General features: G+C 43.0%; 1 protein-coding gene across 2 annotated transcripts in view; it reads right to left on the bottom strand.

The window, feature by feature from the left end:
- Positions 1-4,280, bottom strand: part of SLC34A2 (solute carrier family 34 member 2) — a 28,897-nt gene extending 24,617 nt beyond the window's left edge. For both annotated transcript variants that reach the window (XM_040335166.1, XM_040335165.1), the window contains exon 1: positions 4,009-4,280. The gene's annotated coding sequence lies outside the window, so the exon portion shown is untranslated. The remainder of the gene's footprint in view (positions 1-4,008) is intronic.
- Positions 4,281-22,928: the final 18,648 nt, after the last annotated feature.

Consider the following 22,928-nt stretch of genomic DNA (forward strand, 5'->3'; position numbering starts at 1 on the left):
GCAGGCGCACATTACGCCGCCGCAGCGCGTCCCCCTGTGCGCTACGCCGACGCAGCGCAGAGAGGCAAGCACTGCATTCAGTAAGCTATTGCTCCCCACGCTGCGTCAGTGTGGCGTAGATTTTGAAGGCACAGGCCGGCGTAGGTGGAAGTGGGCTTGACCCATGCAAACCCATGCAAATGAGGCGTGACCCCATGCAAATGATGGTCCGAGCGCCAGACAAGTACATTTAAAGAACTGCGCATGCGTCGTGCCGTGGACGCATCCCCCTGCGCATGCTCACAACCACGTCGAAACAACTGCCTAAGATACGCGGGATCACTGCCTACGCCATGAACGTATCCTATGCCCAGCCAGACTCACGTCCATCGTAAACTACGTAAAATATGCCGGCTTGTATTCCTTGGTGCAGACTTTTGCATGTCTGCTGCTGGGTTACACCTCCTTTATGGGGCTTAACTTTATGCCGGACATACAACTTACGCACACCACTCATAGCCTGCGTCGGGCGCACATACGTTCTTGAATCGCCGTATTTTCCTCATTTGCATATTTGAATGGCTGATCAATGGGAGCGCCACCATGCGTCCAGCCTAAATATGCGCCCACGCTACGCCGGCGTAGGCAAGTTACATCGGCGGGATGAAGCCTATTTTTAGGCGTATCTTGAGATACGTCGGCGTAAATGCTTTGTGAATCCGGGCCTATCAGTTTTCCTGCAGGTTTTTCTCTTCAGGTTTACCAAAACCATGTAGTGCAAGGGCCTGCCTGATTACATACAAATTGAAACTCTTAAGGTTTGACCTCATATTAGATGGTTTTGGTAAACCTGAAGAGAAAAACCTGCAGGAAAACTGAGAAGCCCCGTACACACGGCCGAGGAACTCGACGTGCCAAACACATCGAGTTCCTCGGCGTGTTCAGTCCTGGAGCCGCCGAGGAGCTCGGTGGGCCGAGTTCTCCCATAGAACAACGAGGAAATAGAGAACATGTTCTCTATTTTCTCGACGAGTTCCTCGGCGGCTCCATCGGGCTGAAAGTGTACACACGACAGAGTTTCTCGTCAGAATCCGGCTCTGACCGAGTTTCTCGCTGAATTCTGCCAAGAAACTCTGTCGTGTGTACGAGGCCATAGTGTGTATGGGGCTTCAGTCTTGATTTAGCATTGGTTCTGGTGCTAAATGCACAATCCCAGTTCTACTCTTGGTTCTATCATTTGAAAATTGGGTGTGACGGTTATAAAGAATTACCCTAATCACATTTTTTAAACATTATTTTTTTTTTTTACCAATCATGGCTTTTCAAAGCAAAAGTGACTCTATCATATTCCACCTTACCTGTCCCCCCCCCCCCCTAGCACTTTACTGCTTCTATCTCAGGCTTGTCTGTGTCAGTAAAGCTAAACAAGTGTTCCTAAAGGAGTTAATATTTGGGAGCCAGATAAAAGTTGCTTTCAGCAGACGTTTTTGGCTTGTCTGCGATGTAAGAAAGACATGGAGAAAAAAAACCTTTGTATTAAATGTGTTAAAATTTGAACCTTTTGACTCAAAATCCATCAGGAGACAATTATAGGGATGACATTGTAGACCTCTTTTTGAAAATGCTAGTTGTCTTGATGTCATATTCAAATAAGTGACTCAAAATACTTCAAAGCAAATAGCATTTTCAGGTGAATGTGATCAGGAAAGGGGAACACTTTGAGGCCCCGTACACACGACCGAGTTTCTCGGCAGAATTCAGCCAGAAACTCGATCGGAGCCGTATTCTGCCGAGAAACCCGGTCGTGTGTACAGTTTTGGCCGAGGAAACCGAAGAGGAACTCGTCGAGCCAAATAGAGAACATGTTCTCTATTTCCTCGTTAGTCAATGGGGAAACTTGGCTCGCCGAGATCCTCGGCGGCTTCACAAGGAACTCGACGAGCAAAACGATGTGTTTTGCCCGTCGAGTTTCTCGGACGTGTGTACGGGGCCTAAGTCTCTTGACATATTTTCTTGCTTTCCATGATCTATAGTCATCCCATTCTATAACAAGATTTCCTGGAAATTATGTTAAATCTCAAGATCTATACACTGATTTGTTTAAAAATAAAATTACAGTAGCAGTAAATGTTATCAGCAGAGATAGTAAATCTGCCAACATTTACCTTTGGTCTATAACATTTAGTCAATGGTTTTGACTTGTTAAACATTCTTCATCCCCTGTGCCTAATCAGGAAATTAAACGAGCACCAAAAGTCTAAAATTAGCTTCTTTAAAAAAAGAAAAAAAATGCTTGAAGGACTAAAACTTCGGCTCACATCATAGGTGAATTAAATAAACAGTGGCCTTGTCTTGTCTGCTGCTCTGATGCACATCAGGAATGTGGAAAATGAGAACACTGGGGCAGATAACAGAACATTACTATGCAATGAAGCAACAGGTTCACGCCAGGCAGGGACACTTTAAATACAATCACTTCCAATCCTTTATACTAATTTGCTCAACAGTGTGGAAATTTCCAAATACAATGTGAGCACACTGTACCAACCAAATTTGCTAATTCTTCAATCAACCTAAAATAATTATACCCATGAACTGAATATAAAAGTAACACATTAAAAAGTATTTAATGCTAATGTTATTAATTTATAGAGTACAATTGTTCATAGGAACTTAAGATTAGGTAAGAGCTGTCAGAACAAATAAAGTTGTTGTATTTGATTGATTGTGTGTTTGTTAGGGGTTACCATTGTCTACACATTGCTGTCAGCAGAGCAACAATTAGTATTTGCACTTTTGCTTCTTGTTAAAATTTTAATTGCAAAGTGTGTAGTGAGAATGAGTATTATTTAATTATTTGGCACAAACTAAATAGAAGTTTATACACCTTGGTTTCCCTTGTCCTCTAGAACAGTATGTAACAATGTACCAGCGGTGCAGTGTCCCTTGAATTTATTTTAAATCGTTTTTATCTGAACTTTTATTTATTAAGTAGATATCAAATGAAGAACCATATTCAATTCATAACATGAATCAATAAAAAAGGCATAAATTACAACTGATATCCAGGGACAGCGCTATGTCTAAAAAAAACTATTCTCCATGTGCCTGATTTTGAATACTGAGAATAAGGCTTCATGTACACGGGACGTTTTTACAACTGCTCCTGAACGATTTAACTTGACAGATAGTAACCCACGTCTGTTTTGCCGCATTTACATGCTACGTTTAGTGGCGTTTGTGCCGCGTTTGCATTTAGAAGCGTTTAAAAAAAAATATATATATATATTTTTTTTAATGGCCAAAAACAAAAAAACACCTATAAACGAAACGCTGCTAAACGTGGATTACCGCGTTTAGCCGCGTTTAGTGTCCAACTGCCTCTGAATGTCCGTTTAGCAGCATTAGTGTACATGGGGCCTTAAAGTGTTATATATTTATTTCAAAATATATTTTATTATTTGGTACTGCTAAAGAAGTGTGTGACCTAAAAAAAAAAAACCTCAAATTATATAGATGGTATAATGAAGCAATTTCGTCTTCTAAAACAGGATCTAACGGTGTGGCAGTGATGCAGTGCCTCTGAAAATTATTTAAAAACATTTTTATCTATGCTTTTATGTATTATGCTGACATCAAATAAAGCACCATAAGCAATTCATAACATGAATAAGGACTAATCTTTAAATCATATCCAGGGAGAGTTCTATTTGTAAAAACTTAATGAAAATATCCCTGTTTTTTAATCAGATCAAGGTAAAAATGTAAACTATTTTATTTGTAGCTCCAAATACATTTTAGTGTTTTGTGCTGTTGTAGAAGTGTTTGGCATTTAAAAGCAAAAAATACAAAAAAAACAACCAGAAATAACCTTTATATATATGACTTTCATAACAATTTTATCTATGCTTTTATTTATTATGCTGACATTAAATAAAGCGCTATAATCAATTCATATCATGAATCAATGAAAGTATTATGCTCATGTACAGGTAAAGACTATAATTATTGTAATAAGTGATGTCTTACCTTTTGATCCTGTGGTAGAGGAAGCAGGGAAAGGAGAGGTGAGGTGCTGGGAGTTGGGATGCAGGTACCAAGGATTTCAGCACTTTTATACAGGATGAGAGGTGTACCTACGCACCCAGGTCGCACTATGGTACCCCTCCCCTTTACCCTTTAGCACTGCCTTTCCTACCTGACTCCTTACTCCCAATCTTCCCCATCAGCACTTTACAATCAAGGAGATGATAAGTTACTTGCTCCCTGTGGCTTATCAGTGCGTGCTCCATGCTGATCTCAGGGAGGCTGGCTCATTCAGCACCTGACAGTAGAATTTTCCCTGTAGAAGGGAGGGTGCTTGGCTCACCATGTGCACACTAGTTCTGTACTCACTGAGCTCTGCAATACCTGAACTGCTACTGAAGAACCCAGTCTCCCATCACAAGGAAATTAATACACCTGACATGTCCATGTATATGTTATCTGTGGTACCTGGCCTTGGACCTGTCCAAACAACAGGGTTATGAGACTTAGAAAAGAGTCAGCCTCAGGCTTTAGATTCCCTTGGTGAAATCATGGAACAAAAAGCAATCATAATTGAAAAAGAATGATATATAATAGAATGTATAATACAATTAATTCCAGGAAATAAAGATATGCTTGTAAAAAGTTCACAAGAAAATTAATGTTTGTGGTATGTTTATAGATATTTCTTTTTTTTTTTTCACAAGAAAGTTTATAGATATTTCTAAAAATGGTGCATTTGACCACTAGCTGGGAGGACGTCATATGACGTCCTCACCTTCCCGAGCCACTAGGGGGCGCGCGTGCCACATCACTGGGAACCCGATACACGTGCCCGGCTGCCACGATGTCCGCCGGGCACCCAGTAATTGCCCAGTAACTGAGCAGGACCATGGATCTCTGTGTGTAAACACGTCCTGTCAGGGAGAGGAGACCTATGCTGTGTCCCTTGTACATAGGGACACCGATCGGTCACCTCCCTTAGTCAGTCCCCTCCCCCTACAGTTAGAATCACTCACTTGGGTACACATTTAACCCCTCGATCGCCCCCTAGTGTTAACCCCTTCCCTGCCAGTCACATTTACACAGTAATCAGTGCATATTTATATCACTGTTCGCTGTATAAATGCGAATAGTCCCAAAATAGTGTCAAAAGTGTCCGATGTGTCCGCCACAATATCGCAGTCACGATAAAAATCACTGATCGCTGCCATTACTAGTGAAAAAAAAAATGCTATAAATCTATCCCCTATTTTATAGCCGCTATAACTTTTGCGCAAACCAATCAATATACGCTTGTTGCGATTTTTTGTTACCAAAAATATGTAGAAGAATAGACATCGGCCAAAACTTTTTTATATATTTTTGGGGGATATTTATTAAAGCAAAAAGTATTAAATATTGTTTTTTTTTTTCAAAACTGTCATTCTTCTTTTGTTTATAGAGCAAAAAATAAAAAACGCAGAGGTGATCAAATACCACCAAAAGAAATCTATATTTGTGGGGAAAGAATAATACAAATTTCAGTTGGGTACAGTATTGCATGACCGCGCAATTGTTGTTCAAAATGTGACAGCGCTGAAAGCTGAAAATGGCTTGGGCAGGAAGGGGGTGAAAGTGCCCAGTATTGAGGTGATTAAAGAAGGGCTCCAGAATTAGAAGTTCTCTGACTCTGGGTGATGTGAGTGTAATAACCTGCTTTACACTTGCTTCATTACAGTGTCCTCTATCCAGAGATTCTGAAATGTCTTCTTCATGCTGCAATATGGTGAACTCAATAACCCTATATACATCTATGGAACTGACAATTCTGGTTGGCTGTAGATTAATCCTGGTTTTCTTCTTTAACTACTTAAGGACCGAGCCTCTTTCTGAGATTTGGTGTTTACAAGTTAAAAACATAAAAAAAATGTGCTAGAAAATTACTTAGAACCCCCAAACATTATATATATATATTTTTTCTAACACCCTAGAGAATAAAATGGTGGTCATTGCAATACTTTCTATCACACCGTATTTGAGCAGCGGTCTTACAAGCACACTTTTTTGGGAAAAATTGTTAATAAAAAATTAAGACAGCAGTAAAGTTGGCCCAATTATTTTGTATATTGTGCAAGATAATGTTACGCTGAGTAAATTGATATCCAACATTTCATGCTTCAAAATTGTGCCTGCTCGTGGAAAGGGCGAAAAACATTTACCCTTAAAAATCTTCATAGGCAAATTTTAAAAGTTCTACAGGTTGCATGTTTTGAGTTACAGAGGAGATCTAAGGCTATAATTATTGCTCTCACTCTAACGATCGCGGCGATACCTCACATGTGTGGTTTGAACAATGTTTTCATATTTGCAGTCGCTGCTCGCGTATGTGTTAGCTTCTGCACGTGAGCTTGGCGGAACAGGGCACGTTTAAAAAATGTTTTAATTTTTTTTAGTTATTTATTTTACCTTTTATTTTTTACACTATTGTTTTTTTTTTAAATTGTCACTTTTATTCCTTTTACAAGGATCTCATATTTACACTAAAATGCAATAAAAAATAAAAATAAAATGAAATGTCATTAAAAAAAAAGACTCTATAAGAGCATTGAGCGGAAGTGACGTTTTGACGTCACTTCCGTCCTGCAATGATATGGAGACGGGTGGCATCTTCCCCTCACTCATCTCCATGCCAAGCAGGAATAAGGACCCGATTGCCTCCGCCGCTACCGACGGCTCCGGTAAGCGGCAGAGGGCACCGGAGAGCGGCGGGAGGGGGGCCTCTCCCGCCACCGATAAAAGTGATCTCTCAGGGACCACTTTTATCTGAAAGTGGACCGCCCACTGAAGAAGAGGATACTGGGGTTAGGGTGGCTAGCTGTTGCCATAACAATGGTATTCCTCTTCAAATTAGCGACGTAAAACGACGGTGGGGGGGGTCCAGAAAGGGTTAAACTCAGTTGGGGCACACACCCTACATGAAAGTCAAATGCTTTCTGTTAAAGTGTATTTATTTTCACGTTTCAAGTATTTGCACAAGCTGTTTTCAAATTTAATAAGATATATTATGTAAATATATATTAGAAGAAATGGTATTGCTGCAAAAGTTTAAAACACATTTTATATATAAAGGGTGCATACCCTAATTTATTTTTACTAGAGAGTGTTCATAAATTCTATCCCACCTATTGGATCTCTGCTGCTATTCTTGTGATGGTGGTGGTGATGAGGTTATGAGAAATAACCCCAAACAGGATATTGCACTAAAGCTGCAGGTACAGTGCTCCAGATTAACATCGCAGCAAATTCCAGTTGCAGGGACCCCTGCGGATGATCATGATATGGCATTTGTCTTGGTGTCAAAGACCTGAAGACATTTTTTGTAGTGATGAGGAGACCCTCCAGCCATTCTCCAACCAGCCTTGAACCCAGCTTTTCGCCAGCAGAAAATGTGGTGTGGCACTGGAACTCGGAGTTAGCCAATCTACTCTGGTCCCTAGTAGCTATCTTCCATGCAACTGGACCTCTAACTACCAGGAGTGCCCGTTGGATGCCTAACCTGGCTCTTTAGAATCCTGGACCAGAAGGGACAGGGTTAAGTAATATAACAATAGCTGCATATAGGTTATATTGCAAGTCGGGCGCTATTGTAAATTTAGGGGTGTCTGAGCCAATAGTTGTGATCAGACTTTGCTAATTCTATGTAAATTAGCCTCTGTTCTAGCTGTGGTTGTGCTTGATAGAGATTTTCCCCTGTTGCCTGTAAGTGGCGTTACCACTTCAGGCAAATGTTGGAATTCGGGCGAACCATGGTGTGTTGAGTGACCCTTCTCGGCAGCAACCCAGTGGGAGTGGTGCCCTGCTGTGCATGCCTTGAAGGGGTACTTAAGGGCAGACGCCGTTTTTCGGGGTCCTTCGCCTCGTGGCCCTCCTGGTGCGAGGTGGGTGTGCGTGATTCCAGTCTCGGGACCACGTTGGTCTGAGGCTGTGCTCCTATCTAGTAGGCCCAGCTATGCTGGCTGGGGCATATTGTTCTACAAGGGATCCCAAGCTCTCCATCCAAGCGGGGGAAGCTTCTTAGCGAAGGAAACCGGGGGAGGACCTGCCCTGGAGGAGACCAAGCAATTTGTCTTACAGCCTGCCGGTTTGGCTTAAAGGCTCTTTTGCTTTAAGGCAGGAAGTTTGGGACTGAAATACTGTGGCAGAGGATTCCTGGCTATCCATTTTTCTGTTTTTCAGATGTCGGTGGCAGAGATTGTTTCCATACTGTCCGTGCATCATTCCGGCTGCTAGGCCATGTGAGAGGGGTCTATCCGGGTGAGCAATACCCACTCAGGAGTGAGTGGCGAACATTGGAACTTTGAATACTTTGTGTGCATTCTGCACCGCGTCCCTGAACCTTCCCCTTCTCTCTATACTCTCTGCGTCCTTCACAAGTTTATGCAGCAAAAATAAAACCGAACAGTTGAAGGTTTTACATCTTGTGTGGACATTGCAATTACTAAGGACTTTCTTCCCTGGACAACGAACTTAGAGGTAACGTGCAAAACCCAAAATATAAACCAGCAGCTCCTTCGGGGTTAGTGCTACAGCAATAAACAGGTTCACCTACCAATATACTGGAAGTTGAGCACTAAGTAACAGTAACACAGACCTAGCTACCTGGCATTGTGCATGTGAGATAGTACCAATAGGACAGAGATAAGTATGTCTCAAGGATTTAGATACACTCTCAAGAAGGTTTGGGCAGCTTCAGTTTAACTATGTATTCAATGTATTCCTTGCTGAAGATTTCCCTTATCTACATGTTTGCTCGGGTGCTAGAAAACACTACAACTACAAACCAATGCACAGACCGCTCACCACCTCGGGGGGATTACCAGTGTTTTCTACTATATTTAATCCTAAGAAAGTCTATTCAATATTTCACAGCTCTTATGGCCTTGTATCTACCAGCAAATTGAACCGATATATAAAACAATGTCACCTTCCTTCTAGGTTATTTGTGGTCCAAATTAGAAGAGCTGCCTAATGTGACAACCATGGATTCTTCCATACATACAGTGAAGTGAATGTGCATAGCCACCCAAGAGCAGGAAGTATGTTTTTTACAGGATCATCTAGTAAAAATAAAGGATTTAAAAAAAGAAAAGAAAAGAAGGGCCAAAAATAAACTTCAAAGAGGAAAACGAATGCAGCCATGTATGGGTAAGCTGCAGTATATTATGTTTTTATTAAGTTTTTATTTTTCTATTTAGATGGATTGAAAATTCACCAAAGTAATTTTTCTGTTGTTCGCGTTCTTTGTTTTTTTTTTCATGTAAATGTAGTGCAAAGTCAAAATCAGGCAGACATCATTACATAGCGTCACCTGTAATTTATTAAACTAAAAAACATAATTTAAATTATTAAATTAAATTAAATGTAATATTTAAATAACTTTCACAGAGCCTCGCTTGATGTATGCATGATGAGGCCCCTCCACATTCTACATGGAAATAATGGGTCTGAAGATACGGCACTTAGACCTTGGGCTTTGGCATTGTTATAAAGCAAAATTCAGAATTAATTAGACCTGATAATATGGGACTTTCCTTAAACTACACAAAGGTCAGGCAGGTGTGGACTTTACTCCAAATCACAAATTCCCAAGAAGATAGTACATGAGTAACCAGAGATGTCCATGCGGTAATTTGATCATGATTTTATTTAACTACTACAGTAAACTTGTGACTGGAAAATTTTACACCAAGATTAAATTGTAAAAGAATAGCATAAAGACGTCATGTACATTGGCATAAACTGTATTTGCAACAACTGTGGCCAATGCTTTTGAATCTTGGTTTATTCAGTTGTTACTTTTTTACTTTTCAATTTATTACATTTTTAATGTTTAGTGAATTTGCCCATAACAGGGGTCAGCATCCTGTAGATCATGATCTATCAGTAGATCGTGGCTAGGTGACTGGTAGATTGCAGTCTGGGCTTGCTGACTCGCCATTCCAGAGCATCAAACTTATTGCAATGCAAAGGAACTACTTGTAAAGTAGGAGCTGTAGTAGAGAGCAAGAGGCCCATAAGCTGATGCCTTCTCTGTAGTGCTGGCTCTGGTCCCATGCGAAGTGAAGCCTTCTCACCACCTGCTTTAACCCCTTGGACCCTGCAGAAGCATGCAGTTACGGGAGGCTGGAAAATGGGCCAAATTGACTTGAATAGGTCGGAATTAGAAACATAGAAAGTGATGGCAGAAAAAGACTAGTAGTCCATTGAGTCTGCCCATTTTTTTTCTTTTTTTTGGGGGGGGGTTGTTGTTTTTTTTCTGTTAACTTTGTTGTCTGACTATAGATCTATGTTTATCACAAGCATGTTTGAAGCCATTTAATGTTGACTGTCTCACTACCTCTGCTGATAGTCTGCCAATCATCAACCACCCTTTCAGTAAAATAATACTTTCTAAGATTAGTTTTAAACTTTCTTCCAGTTAGTTCGAGGTCGTGTCCCCTGTCCCCTGCCCTCCTGGACCTTATTGATGTATATAAAGGTTTCAATCATGTCTACCCTTTCCCTTCTCACCTCCAGACTGTACAGATTAAGGGCCAGATTCACAAAGGAGATACGACGGAGTATCTCAGATACTCTGTCGTATCTCTCAGAGTATATATGCGACTGATTCATAGAATCAGTTACTCATAGATAGCCCTAAGATCCGACAGGTGTAATTGTTTTACACTGTCGGATCTTAGGATGCAGTACCGCGGCCGCCGTTGGGGGGAGTTTGCGTCGTAAACCAGCGTCGGGTATGCAAATTAGGAGTTACGGCGATCCACGGTGGTTTTTCGCGTTCGCTACGTCGCTGCTAGTCTAGTTTCCCGTCGCAAAGTTAGTCGTCGTTTTTGGTGCCCTAACTTTACACAGCCCATGTTAAAGTATGGGCGTCGTTCCCGCGTCAAAATTCAAAAAAAAATTTCTTGCGTAAGACGTCCAGGAATACGGAAGTACGCTACGCACGTCGCCATTCGAAAAAATTACGTCACTTCGCGCAAAGCACGGTGGGAATTTCAAAACGGAGCATGCGCAGTAGGTCCGGCGCGGGAGCACGCCTAATTTAAATGGCACACGCCCATTTGAATTACGCGGGCTTACGCCGGAGGCCGCCAGCGTAGGTTTTCATTGCAAGTGCTTTGTGAATCAGGCACTTGCGATGAAAACTTGCGGCGGTGTAACTACAATACGTTACGCCGCCGCACTTCTACGTGAATCTGGCCCACAGTTCCTGAAGTCGCTCTCAATATGTTTTATCCCCCAAACCTTTCACCATGTTTGCTTCTAGTTTCTGTACTCGTTCTATCTTTTGCACCCACCAAAGCAACAGGGGGTTTAATTCCTGCTAAGACATGTGTAAACATTTGGCTGCTGCCTCAGGAGCAAAAGGCGTGGGATTGGGGGCGGTAAACTCAACAGCATGGTTTTATCACCCCCCCCCCCCAACTTTACGTGTGAATGAGTCCTAAGGGGACCCCTGTGGAATGCAACTAAGGGCTCATTCACAAGTGCAGCAGGCACTGCTGCTCTTCTGAAAAGCGATTCAAGTGTGCTTGACAGGTAGTGAGAAGGCAATATGGTGCCTCCTCACCACCCAATTTAAATCAATGATTGCTGTGCAATGCACGCGATTGCAACATGGTAGTATAGCAATCAGAGGTTTAAATCAGGTAAGAGGAGGTGATACTGGGCAACACTGTGCTCGACGATCTTTGACTTCACCCATGTTGTCAAGGTAGATCTCCACCTCTTTAACCTTCCTAGCGGTATTCCCGAGTGTGGCTAGGGGTGAATTTTCATTACCAAAAGCGGTAATCCCAAGCCACACTCGGGATCGCATCGCAGGATCCATGTAGAGCTCTTACGTACCTTGTCCCCTGGATCCTGCGATATCCTCCCCGCTGTGTCTGCGAGCCGTGTCGATTCACAGTGCCGAGCTCCATTCCCTGCGAGCGTTGCGACACATGGGGACGGAGCTTGGCACCAAATTCAAAAAATGAAAAACACAGTATACATACAGTACACTGTAATCTTACAGATTACATTACTTTATCAAATAGTTTCACATCCATCCCCTTTGTCCCTAGTGGTCTGTCCAGTGCCCTGCATGCAGTTTTATATTATAAAAACTGTTCTTTCTGCCTGGAAACTGGAGATTGTCCAAAGCAACCAAAACGTGTCCGTTTACGTCAAAAGTGGTTTTAGACCAGCTAGAAAACAGCGATAATAAATTAGAATCACTTGCAGAATTGAGCGATAGCGCTTTGTGGGGAAATTCGTCATCAAAGACTGAGAGTAATGACAGCGACAATTCTGCAACTGAGCAAATTTCAGTGTTTTTGATTTGATTACATTATTGAATAATTTTTATTATTATTATATTATTCTTTGTTATAATTATTTATAGTTATTTATTATATTACAGGGGTAGGCAACCTTTTTGAGCACAGTGTGCCAAAAAATATTTTCAAAGAAATCGAGAGTGACGATTTTATAACAAAAATATTTCAACTTCACACTCTCAATCACGAAAAGGATTTTTTATAGTAAATGCTGTAAACTAGTAGTAGTAGTGAGAAATTAACATCCTGCACTCATGCCTCAGATCAGCCCCAATTCATGCACCTTCACACCTCAGATCATTGCCTCCCCTGCTAATCTGTCACATCTGTCCAACCTCTGTTTCCCCTGCTCATCTGTCCCACCAATGTACCTCCTTTCTCTTTTGCACCGCCACTGTACCCCCCTGTACATCTGCCCCACCTCTGTACCCCCTGCTCTTCTGCCCCAACACTGAACCCCCCTACTTATCTTTCCCACCATTGTAACCCCCTTCTCATCTACCCCATCACTGTACCCCCCTGCTTTTCTGTCCCACCGCTGAACCCCCTTCTCATCCCTCCCACTACTGTACCTCCTGCACATATGCCCCATCACTGTACCCCCTTGCTCTTATGTCCCACCATTGTAACCCGCTGCTCATCTGCCCCATCAAAGTACCCCCTGCACATCTGCTCCACTGATGTATCCCCATGCTCTTCTGTCTCACTACTGAATCACCTTTTAATCTGTCCTAACACTGAACCCATCTGCTCATCTGCCCCACCACTGTAACACGCTTTCTCATATGCCCCAATATACCTCCTAAACAACTGTCTTGCCTCTATACCCCCTGCTCTTCTGCCCCACCTCTGTTCCCCCTGCTCATCTGCCCCATCACTGTACCGCCCTGCTTTTCTGTCCCACTGCTGAAGCCCATTCTCATCTCTTCCACCACTGTACCTTCCTGCACATCTGCCCCACCTTTGTACCCTCCTGCTCTTCTGTCCCCTCTGAATCCCTTCTGCTCATTTTCCCCTCTGCTGTACCCTCCTGCTCATCTGCTCCACCGCTGTACCCTCTTTTCATCTATGATATGCATGATATGCAGAGTGGTCGAAAGAAGCAGCGATGAGACACATCTACCTGTCTTGGCACACTCATCCTGCTGATTCACCTCTTGCATCCAGCCCATGTGTTTGTATGTGATGTATGTGATGTCACATACAAGCATCTGGAATGGATGCGCAGTGATGAGCTCAGGTCAGGGGCATTTTCTGAAAGCAGTGGGCCTGTGTGCAGGATCATAAGTTGGGCCCTCGCAGCTGAGAAAAAAGTGCTGCAGCACAAATTGGGTGTGATTTTCATTGCACTAAATACTGACTGTGGCTTAAAGGGACACAGAGTACAGGGGTTCAGTAGATTGGCTTTAGCAGTGGCCAATGACAGTCCTCCTCCTCCTGGAAACAGAGACCGCCCCCCCCCCCCCCCACTATCAGAACTGCAACCAATCTTTTCCCCATCACAAAGGCTGACAATTGCAGCTACAGCAAAGTTAGAGAACCAAACAATGTTTCCCATCTTTTACAATGTGTGGGGGCACAGTAACTCCCCCTCAGTGCAGCGTGGGTATTTCTGAAAATATAGTGTTTCACTGACACTTCCCTGCACTGCTCTGCTTTTGGTGAGGGAGATGAGTGTTGGCAAAAGAGGATTTGAGTGCCACTTGCGGCACCAGTCCCGGGGGTTGCCTACCCCTGTATTATAATTTATGATTTTGTGTTTAAAACTTTATCATACCCGGGATGTCTACTAGACTCTTGTTTGGACAGATTTAAGTGAGGTATTTTTAAGAATTATAGGACTACAATATAAAACGCCAAATTTCCATGTTCCGCTTTCCGCATCAAAAATCTGACATAATCATACCGCCAGGGAGGTTAAGGTTGCCTAAGAGTCGGTTCACACTAGGGCGACACGACTTCCAGCGCGACTTTCAGAGGCGACTCCGACACGACTTGAGCATGAACCACAGGGCGATCTGGGGCGATTTACAACACGACTTAAAGTCGTCTCCAGGACAGGAGACTTTCCAGTGGCCAATCAAACAACAATCAGCTCTAGGGGAGGGAGGGGAAGGGAGAGGTTTGCCTGAGAAATGTATGTTCTCTTCCTGGAAAGTCGCTTCAGTTAAGACAGTGATCAGACTTGGATCAGACTTGGAGGCGACTTCCATTGAAATCAATGGGTACAAATCGCCTACAAGTCGGATTGAAGTAGTACAGGAACTTCTTTTGAAGTCGGACCGACTCGAGTTGTGTGTATTAACACCGCTCCCATTCGCTTGCATTGTTTTTCTCGACAGCGCGACTTGGGACGACTTGAGGAGACTTCAAGTCGGATCCCAAGTCGCCCCAGTGTGAACCGGCTCTAACCCTGGTCTATAATGTTGTATAAATAAACAGTGGCCCAGATTCTCAAAGGACTTACGACGGCGCAGCGCCATGTATGCCGTCGTAAGTCCTAATCTGGCCCGTTGTATCTATGCGACTGATTCTTAGAATCAGTTACGCATAGCTATCCATTAGATCCGACAGGAGTAAGTCTCTTACGCCGTCGGATTTAAACTGCAATTTTTTTTTGCCCGCTAGGTGGCGCTTCCGTCGATTTCCGCGTCGAGTATGCAAATTAGCTAGATACGCGAATTCCCGAACGTACGCGCGGCCGACGCAGTAAATTTACGACGTTTACGTTAGGCTTTTCCCAGCGTAAAGTTGCCCCTGCTATATGAGGCGCAGCCAATGTTAAGTATGGTCGTCGTTCCCGCGTCGAAATTTTAAAAAGTTTTGTCGTTTGCGTAATTCGTCCGTGAATGGGGCTGGACGTCATTTGCGTTCACGTCGAAACCAATGACGTCCTTGCGACGTCATTTGTAGCAATGCACACTGGGATATTTTACGGACGGCGCATGCGCTGTTCGTTCGGCGCGGGGACGCGCTTCATTTAAATGTTACACGCCCCCTACCCGCCGAATTTGAATTCCGCCGGGTGATTTACGATACGCTGCCGCAACTTTACAGGCAAGTGCTTTGTGAATAAAGCACTTGCCTGAAAAACTTGCGGCGGCGTAACGTAAATCGGATACGTTACGCCGCCGCAGAGATACGCCTAGTGGACAAGAATCTGGGCCAGTGGTTCTTGAATTTTGGTGGTATAACTCTTAGTAACCAAAATTGTCTGCCATTCTCAGATTTAGATCCTATAGATACACCATAGGAGTCCTTTATTGTAAGCATCCATGTCATTTGGACCTTATTTCTCCATTCTACATTCAGAATCAGCAGGAAGGAATACCCAAGTCTCAGCGCTTACTAGTGTTGAGCAGAATATGCCATATTCGATTTCGCGATATATCTCGAATATATATTCGAATATTCGAGATATATTCGCTAAATTCGAATATTCGTGATATTTTATCGAAATTAAATGATTGCGATTTTTCGCTATTGCGAATGCGAAAATAATTGCGATTTTTTGATAACTGCGGTAGGAGCACTCTGATTGGATCAGAATATTCGTGATATTTTATCGAAATATCGCAACATGCGAATGCGATATTTATTGCGCAATTTCGAGAAATGCTGGAGGAGCGCTCTGATTGGCTCAGAATATTCGTGATATTTTATCGAAATATCGCAACATGCGAATGCGATATTTATTGCGCAATTTCGACAAATGCTGTAGGAGCACTCTGATTGGCTCAGAATATTCGTGATATTTTACAATACAAAATAATTGCGAATATTCGGCAAATGCGGAAGGAGCACTCTGATTGGCTCAGAATATTCTTGATATTTTACAATACAAAATAATTGCGAATATTCGGCAAATGCAGAAGGAGCACTCTGATTGGCTCAGAATATTCTTGATATTTTACAATACAAAATAATTGCGAATATTCGGCAAATGCGGAAGGAGCACTCTGATTGGCTCAGAATATTCTTGATATTTTACAATACAAAATAATTGCGAATATTCGGCAAATGCGGAAGGAGCACTCTGATTGGCTCAGAATATTCGTGATATTTTACAATAGAAAATAAAAAGTGTTTTGCATTGGTGGTGATTCTTTACTCTATCCATCTGTCACAGCCATTTGTCAATCAAACACCTTGAAGATTGAACACGTTCATGCTGCATGCTTTGGACTTTTTTTCACTTCACATATCAAAGACATTTTTATGAAAGATTATTTTTCTATTATTGGGACTATATTTCTTTATATATATTTTTTCACTGTGTATTTCACAAGTTATTTGCGCTTGCTTATTTTATAATTTGCCCACATGTCTTGTCACTAGACATATTTTTTATTCTTGTAGAGCGACTCCATTTTCTGTCTTGTATTAATTTATGTTGTATAACATTTTTTAGTTGCTGCTGTATTCTCCCCTTTTTTAAGGTATGCGCAATTTTTTCCTTCTTACAAAAAATAATAATATCAAACATACAAATATTCATAACATACACATACACAAAGCCCCCCCCCCTTTTGCATCAGAGACAATCAGAGTTCTCCTACCACAGTTATCGAAAATTCGCAATCATTTTCGCATTCGCAATAGCGAAAAATCGCAATTTTTTTTTTTTCAATTTGGCAACATAAAAGGATCGCCTCAGCTTAGCTACTCGGCCCAGGGTCTCTAATCATACCAGCAATGCTTTTAGACGTCGATAGGATGTGATCTGTTTTAAAAATCAAATTGAAAAAATGCGAATATTCGGAATTGCGAATATTCACCGCGAAATTCGAAATATAGCGCGATTTCTCGAATATGCTATATTCGAGTCGAATATTCGCAATGCGAATATTCGTGAGCAACACTAGCGCTTACCTGTTTACTGTAGTTTATTGTAATACAGGTCAGATACTGGGAATGACATGCATGGTCTACTAAGGTAAAAGGCTTTTGCGTAACAAGCATTTACTTTTACATAAGAGAAAGGTAGCAGAATAATAGCATCACTGTTTTTGCCATAGTATGAAAAGCACAACGGATTACTAAAGACTGTAGTTAGGGAAGGCAGTAATTTTCTGTGATCTAGGATATAGATAAATAGTACTTTATTTAAAGATGTAAAACATACTCATTCAATGCTTCACTGTAAGACATAGTCATTTCACAATGGCTTTTTTTTAAACCTTTTTTTAAATGAAAAACTTACAGCCCCACTCCAGGCACATCACTAACCTAGGTGAATGATGTGCACAGTGCTTGCATGTCACATATCCTAGGAGGCATAGCCATTCATTTAGAAAGAAGGGGGGGGGGCATGCCATCAGCAGGAGCCACTTTATGACGTCACCAGCAACATGGAAGCGCGAGTGGCAGAAGACAAGAGGATCTCAACGCTAGATCCTCTAGGTTGGGGCGAGTATCTGAAATGTGCATAACACACCACTCAGTATGCTGGGTAAGAAGAAAATGGGGGGGGGGGGGCCTGGCGAAGAATCGCTTTAGAGGCCCTGCTCCTAATTTCTCTAAAACAGAGGATTCCGGGAGGAGATCAAGGGCCTGAGAGCGGAGAGGCGAGGATTCTGGGAGGAGATCAAGGGCCTGAGAGCGGAGAGGCGAGGATTCTGGGAGGAGATCAAGGGCCTGAGAGTGGAGAGGAGACTGGGGGAGGACAGATGTGTGCAGACCATGTGATTTGTGTCTCCATACACCTCGTCCACCATCCTGCCCACTATACACAAAGGGCCAGATTCAGAGAGAGATACGACGGTGTATCTCCTGACTTAGGCCGGTCGTATCTATGCGACTGATTCACCGAATCAGTTACGCATAGATATGCCTAAGATCCGACAGGTGTAACTGTGTTACACCGTCGGATCTTAACTGCATTTTAAAAATGGCCGCGGGGGGCGTTCTCGCTGATTTACACTGAATAATATGTAAATCAGCAAGATACGCCAATTCACAAACGTACGCGGGCCCGACGCAGTGTTGTTACGGCGTTTACGTAGCGGATTTCCCGGCGTATACTTAACCCTGCTTCTATGAGGCGCAGCCAATGTTAAGTATAGCCGTCATTCCCGCGTTGATTTTTGTTTTTTTACGTCGTTTGCGTACGCCGATTTAGAAACCCGCTCGTCGCAAGTTACGCTCACGCCGAAACCACTGACGTCCTAGCGACGTCAGTGGTAGCAATGCACGCCGGGAAATTTCGCAGACGGCGCATGCTCATTTAAATCGGCGCGGGGACGCACCTGATTTAAATAGTACACTCCCCCTAGCAGCGGAATTTGAATTCCACCGGGGGTTTTACGATCCGCCGCCGCAAGTTTGGAGGTAAGTGGTTTGTGAATTACCCACTTGCCTCTCAAACTTGCGGCAGCGGATCTTAAATCACATAGATCACGCGGATCTAAAGATCCGCTGATCTATGTGAATCTAGCCCAAAGAGTCAGTTGGACTCTGGCCAGAGCTATCTGCGGGATTGATCCACTGCGACAACTCCAGAGGGATTTCCATATGTGTTTAAGGCATCCATGCTGCTGTAACGGCAGCCATTAAATTTGGTGAGTTTGCAATTAACTAGATGGTGGCGGTTTATTCGGTTGGACACCATGGCTTTTTTGTGATGTATTTATTTGTGGACAATTTTTTCATGATTATTACAGTCATAAGACTCCATATTCATGTTTTTTTCTTGTTTGATGTCATCTACTTGGTTCTATTTGATCACTTACCAATAATACTGAGATTTTGGGCACTATGCTCTTTATTTATAATACAGTGGAACCTCAGATTGCGAGTAACACGGTTTACGAGCGTTTCGTAATACAAGCTATATAAAAAAAAATCCTGATTCACTTTGCGAGTGTTGTCTCGCAAGATGAACAGGATTCAAGACACTGGGGGGTGCAGTACCGCATTTGGCCAGAGGTGTGGGGGCACCGGTGACACTCAGGGACAGTCCCTCAAAATCAGGGACAGTTGGGAGCTATGCAATAGCTATGCAATATGACAGCAAAAGCTTTGGTTGCTGTCCCCTCAAAAACATCCCAGCCAGATCAAGAGCAAGTACAATTGTTTGTAGAAACAAAAGCAGGTGCACATTATTTGGAATAGACTTTGAAGTTGAACCAGTGCATGTATCCCATGACGCCTCTTTGACATCTGTAGTGACTTCTGAAAGGACAGCTATAATATGACGGCGGCAGATATCCCACCTCCCTATTCACTGCACACTACCCTTCCATGCGAAACAATTGTACTACTTTCAGCATCAAAAATCTGACATAATCATACCGCCAGGGAGGTTAATTCTGGTCAATATTAATTTTGGCCTTGGGAAGGTCTAGCCTGTCCTTTTCTTTATATGAACTACTTTCTACGGAGAGTACTATCCCAATGACCGTTATTGGATTTGCTTCATTCATGAAAGGATTCAGGCCTCGTACACACGACCGAGAATCTCGTCGTAAAAGAAACTTTGTTTTCCTCGACGAGATTCTTGTCAAGCTTTCCTTGCATACACACTGTCGAGACAAAATCTCGTCGTTCTCAAACGTGGTGACGTACACCCAGGGCAGGACTTAGGGTGGTGGGGGCCCCTGGGCTTGAGTGTTGAAGGGGCCCCCTGGAGCCGAGAATTGGGGGGGATCGAAGTTGTTGAGCGGGGGGGGGGAATTGAAGTTGTTGAGCGGGGGGGAGCGCATTAAAGTTGTTGAGCGGGGGGGGATTTTGCAGTTGTTGAGGGGGGGAGTGCCTCTCACCTGTGCCAACAGCCGGGGCCACAGACTGTCATTAGCCCGGCTGTCGGCTTTCTTCCCTTCAGCAGCCACAGTCCTCCACACACCACTCCGGTTCCTCCTGCTTCCGTGCTGCCTCCTCTTGCAGTGCGGGAAAATTAACCCTTTTGCGGGACTGCGGGAAGAAGCTGTCTGTGCGGGAAAGTCCTGCAGAATCCGTGCGTGTTGGGAGGTATGCGCAGGGCCGCCATCAGGAATTTTGGGGCCCCTTGCACAGCTTAAGGCATGGGCCCCCTGAAGCAGAGAACCTAGGGGGGGTGGGGGTGCTGCCGCCTGAAATTGAGAAGCGTGGGGGCTGCCGCAAATTGAGAAGCGGGGGGGGCCTTTACAAAAAAAAGAAGAAATAAAGAAGAAAACAAATATATATAAATATATGTAGCCATCCGGGGCCCTGGGGACCTCTGGGCCTTTTAATAAAAGAAAAAATAAACCTCTGGGCCCTTTAATAATAAAAAAAAAAAACATTTATAAAAAATACATAAAAAAAGGGAGGTTGCCAAACCCGGGGGCCCTGGGGACCTCTGGGCCCCTGGGAACCTCTGGGCCTTTTAATAAAAAATAAACAAAAATAAAAAAATAAAATAAAAAAAGGGGGGGTTGCCACATGGGGCCGTGGGGACCTCTGAGCCCTTTAATAAAAAAAAAAATATATATATATATATATATATATATATATATATATATATATATATATATATATAAAAAATGTAATTTTTTTTATAAAAAAGGTGGGTTGCCATCCGGGGGCCCTGGAGAACCCTGGGCCCTTTAATAATAATAATAATAATAATAAAAAAAATATATATATATATATATATATATTATATTATATATATAAAAATAAAAAATATATAAAAAAAAACATTTTTTTACAAAAAATAAATAAAAAAAAGGGGGGTTGCCGTCCGGGGCCCTGGGGACCTCCGGACCCCTAAAAAAAAAAAAAAAAAAAAAATTTTTTTTTTTTTTTTTTTTTTTTAAAGGGGGCCCCCTATTGGGTGGGGCCCCTGGGCTTGAGCCCAGTCAAGGCCAATGGTAAGTCCGGCCCTGCGTACACCGCGTATGACGGCACTATAAAGGGGAAGTTCGATTCCACAGGCGCCACCCTTGGGGCTGCTTTTGCTAATCTCATGTTACTGCGTGTTAGTAAAAGTTTGGTGAGAGACGATTTGCGCTTTTCAGTCTGTTACAGCGTGACGAATGTGCTATCTCCATTACGGACGATACTTTTACCGAAGGTGCCCTCCCGTTTCATACTTTATTCTGAGCATGCGCAGGTTTTTAAGCATACATACAAACGCGTTATTCTCGCTGTAAACCAGCCCGACGAGAACCACAACGATAAAATTGAGACTCCCGATGAGAAAAAAGAGAGCATGTTATCTTTTTTTCTTGTCGAGATCCACGACAGTTTTCTCGACGAAAAAATACAAAAATACACACGACCATTTTTCTCTGCAAAAAAGCTCTGCCAGCATTTTTCTTGATGGTTTTTGCGGAGGAAAACGGTTGTGTGTACGAGGCTTCAGAGAGCTGATGTTCCCACTTTCTGGTGTCTGCCAATCCAAGCACGTTTGACTCATAGGGGGAGATTCAGAAAGAGATACGACGGCGTATCTCCTGATACGCCGTCGTATCTCTGAGATCCGACGGTCGGATCTATGCGGCTGATTCATAGAATCAGGTTACGCATAGATCCCCCTAAGATCCGACAGGTGTAAGTGACTTACACCGTCGGATCTTAGGCTGCAATTCCCCGCCGGCCGCTAGGTGGCGCTTCGGTTTTTTACGCGACGAATATGCAAATGCCGATTTCCACCGATTCAGAAACGAACGCCCGCCCGTCGCTTTTTTTTTACGTCGCTTGCGTTTGGCTTTTTCCGGCGTATAGTTACCCCTGCTATGTGAGGCGTATCCTATGTTAAGTATGGCCGTCGTTCCCGCGCCGAGTTTTGAATTTTTACGTCGTTTGCGTAAGTCGATTCAGAAAAGCGATGGACGCAAGTTACGCTCACGCCGAAACCAATGACGTCCTAGCGACGTTATTGGGAGCAATGCACACTGGGAACATTCGCAGACGGCGCATGCGCAGTTAAATCGGCACGGGGAGGCGCCTGATTTAAATACTACACTCCCCCTAGGCGCGAAATTTGAATTCCGCCGGGGGATTTACGATACGCCGCCGCAAGTTTTGAGGTAAGTGCTTTCTGAATACAGCACTAGCCTCTCAAACTTGCGCCGGCGGATCGTAAATCAGATAGATTACGCGGATCTAAAGATCCACTAATCTATCTGAATCTAGCCCATAGGACGTATGTCTTTTTGAGTTCAAACCATGTGGCAAGCCTTTACCCTATCGGTGGTGGATTACACATTTTCACTAGTATTTCACAAAATTTGGATGTTTAAGTGAAGATTTGAACATTCTATTATTTCCCCAGCAAGGGATGTTTGGACATAACATTTAGTTAATTTTGTATCAACATATGGATTTTACAGTTATCACTTTTAAGTGTCATAAGCACTGTGGGGGTTATTTACTAAAGCCAAATCCACTTTGCACTACAAGTGCAAAATACAAGTGCATTTTAAATTGCACTGAAAGTGCACTTAGAAGTGCTTTAAATCTGAGGGGTAGATCTGAAATGAGCTCTGCGGATTTTATTATCCAATCATGTGCGAGCTAAAATGCTGTTTTTTATTTTCCTTGCATGTCCCCCTCAGATCTACAGCGACTGCACTTCCAAGGGGGAGGGAAAGCCCC

Source organism: Rana temporaria, chromosome 1, assembly GCF_905171775.1.
Source record: "Rana temporaria chromosome 1, aRanTem1.1, whole genome shotgun sequence".
Classification (NCBI taxonomy): Eukaryota; Metazoa; Chordata; class Amphibia; order Anura; family Ranidae; genus Rana; species Rana temporaria.